We start from the raw sequence: 3514 nt of genomic DNA on the forward strand, positions 1-3514 counted from the left end.
CGTTCTCTAGAGGTCCTGAAGGGATGCGTCACACACTTAAGAAACGTGTAAGTAAACTATAAATCTGAAGCACAAATTCCTTTTCAAAACTCGCGTTGAATTAGTCAAAAAAAAAAAAAAAATCCTTAGCCCCACCCTCGCTGAACGAACGCCTGGACCTAATGAACGTTAATTGCACACACACAATTGATGAAACGAGTAAAACACACATTAAGTAGTCCAACGAGCCAGCCATGTGCTGCCAAACGCAGAAATAAAAAATATAAAAAAAGCGGCAAGAAAAAGCAAATGATATTCGAACTGTCAATACGTACGTTCGAAACACAAAACTTATGATGTGGACGGTCATGTAGTATATCTGCCAGAGACTACTGTGCAAATCAACACAAAGTACTGTACCAATACACCACTGAGGCAGTACACCATACCGCCCGCTGAGTCTAGGAGCGAGTACTGACACTATACATTATGACACGTGTGACTTATCTCACTAGATTACCAAGCGACAACCCACTATGAGGGACAGAAAACGAGGCCACAAGGGCACACGCCCTGCCAGTGGACTATGGAGGAGGAGGGAATGGAGGGGTGCAAAATGAGAATCACTGTTGGTCTATTGTTTGATGTGTGTGTGTGTGTGTGTGTGTGTGAGAGAGAGAGAGAGAGAGAGAGAGAGAGAGAGAGAGAGAGAGAAGGGGGGGGGATCAATATGTAGTGTAGTCCACTCGGCTCATTTGATTTCATTGACTCAGGGATGGCATTAATACAATACTATACTACAACTTAATTACTCCAGCTGTAGAAATTATTTTATACTCAATTATCTGAGAATGTACAGACCAACTCCTGTACATTTAGGGGATACTGTACTGCCAAGGAAGAGAATGTTCAGATATTTGCCAGACATCATACCAAGCTGGGCAAGGATACACATCATAAAATTATCTAAAAAAATTAAACAGCTTGGATCTGAACATAATCCTTGACATAAACAGAAAACAACAAAAGCAGTGTTGTCACATGCCAACATCTCTGAGGTGACACTGTCAAAATAAGAGAGGAAATGAAAAGTAAAATGTACCAGACATCAGAGGCCATGTGGCACTATAGTCAGATAAAAGGTAAATTGTTATTTATGTAAAAGAAAAACACGATAATCAATGTATAGACGGAAGATATGATACTGAGAACAAGAGAGCTGTAATCTATAATATGATGGTCGAAGTAAATGAGATGTGGATTAATCAAACTATTGTTACTAGGATACTATATAAGGTGTGGTGATTCTGCAAGAAAGATCAACGGGATGTGATTGTGGTGAGAATAGAAGAGCCAGAAAATGAAGAAAAAAAAGAACCGGAGTTGGGAATATATAATCATAAGACCAGAAGGGGTAAAAGAACCAGAGCTGGGAATATATAGGGACAGAAGGGGTAGAAGAAAAATAGTTGGGAATATATTGGGGCAGAAGGGGTAGAAGAACCTAGTTGTGAATATAGGAGCCAGGGGCAGAAGGGATCAAAGAACCTGAGTTGAGAATATATAAGTCATGGACAGATGGGGTAGAAGAACCAGAGTTGGGAATATAGGAGCCAGAGACCGATGGGATAAAAGAACCAGACCTGAGGAGTAGGAAAGTAGAAGGAGCATCCGAGTAGAAGGAAGAGGAATCGCTAGAGTGAAGGTTTCAGAAGAAGAGATAGACAAGACATAAGGAAGTTGAAATTGATGCCAGGAGATAAAGGCTGAGAAGAAATTTTGTGGTACTTTATGGGACAGAGGAGAGAAGGGGAGAAGGAAAGTGGAGAGACAGAAGGAGAAGAGGGAGTGGGAGGAGGTGAGGGAGAGAGAGAAGGAAAGTGACAATTGAGGAAAAAGGTAGAGGAGAGGGGGGAAGGTCAGGAGTGGGTTGTAAAAATTCAGCAGAAACATTAAGAAGAGTGAAAGAAGTTGAGGTGACATAGTAGACAATGAAGGTGGGGCTGGGACATGACTGAGAGGTTGAGAGTTTCCTTAACAGGGGAATTAAAATGGGTCACAGTGAGAATATGCTTTATTGAGAGATGCAGGAGAGGCTGATATCCAAGAAAACAAGGAGAGTAGGCTTTGGATGGAAGGTGGGTGAACAACATGTGAACTTATAGATACATTATGGGAGCGAAGTGGAATCTGAAAGTTGGAAAGTTTTGTTTAGTCGGCGCAACATCTGTGGTCATATGCCAGAGAGAGACAGAAGGGGAAGGAATTATAGGAGGGAACAGATCCCAGGAGACGGGACACAACCCCCGATTAATACCTGGTACCCATTCACTGCTGGGTGGACAGGAGCGTAGGGTATCGGAAAAGCCACCCAAATTTTTCCACTCCGCCCGGGAATCGAACCCGGGTTCTCTCGGTTGTGAGCCGAGTGTCCTAACCACTGCACCACGAAGCCCCCCAAGTGGAATCTGATGTTGGAGTAGAGGCTAGAGTGTCTGGATCAAAGACAGAAAAGATAGCTGATGAAATATGAGATGACAGGAAGGAAGGATAGTGGGAAGCAAAAGGGTATAGACTGGTGAAGGGGAAGGGAGGAAATTGTGTAGAAGGTCAAGTCCAAGCAAACTTTATTGAACAACAAAGAATGGTCTGAGAAGAAAAAATGGTATTAGAAAGCAGCAACTCTGCTGTTGATAACCCAACATAGACTTTAAATACATCATCTCAATCAATCAATGGGTGGTGGCTGAATGGTTAGTGTGCTGGCACCGCATCCAGGAGGCCACGCATTCAAGTCCTGCCCACCACCACAGATGGAATTTTTCAGTCACTGCCGAGTGGCCTAAGACTACCCACATGCTGTCCTGAAGACCACCTGTCAACACGGACTCTAGATTCTCTCTCTAAAAGAGAGGCTCAAAGATGAACTCCGGGGGGCAGCATGAGCCAAGCAAGAGGGCGTCACTATAAACACTTGCCTGCGTCTTAATGGGCTGGGGCCAACCATCAGGCCCCACCAGGAAAGTCTACCAGCGCCATAGACCAAAACATAGAGGAAAAAAAAATGGGGGCATACGCCAGGGGGTACGTCACCTCACCCACCATATGACACCAAGTCCGGGGGGTTCCTCCGGACGAGTCTCCATGCAGGCCCCTTTCCCATCCTGAGTACCTCCTGACAGGAGTACATAAATACATCTTCTCAAGGTCTCAGAAAAACTGGTTTTCAAGCTAAAGATGCTGTGCTTCCCTAATTAATACACCCCATCATTCTCTCTACCTTACAAACCCTGCTCACTCCAATCAAGCAGTTGACAGATCATTTTCCTAATTTTCATCCAATGCTTGCATACAGACTTTCACCTGTTGTTTTCCATCACTGTCAACTTTTACACTACTCGACATTAAGTGGAATGAAAAAAGATCATTATAGAACAGCTTTCCTTTATAATATCAATCAACCAACTCAGTCTTATGAATATACAAATATAACAACCCATATAAGGAAAGGTAATGATTATCAAACTATTATATA

The sequence above is a fragment of the Eriocheir sinensis genome, chromosome 10 (genome assembly GCF_024679095.1).
Source record: "Eriocheir sinensis breed Jianghai 21 chromosome 10, ASM2467909v1, whole genome shotgun sequence".
In the NCBI taxonomy this organism is placed as follows: Eukaryota; Metazoa; Arthropoda; class Malacostraca; order Decapoda; family Varunidae; genus Eriocheir; species Eriocheir sinensis.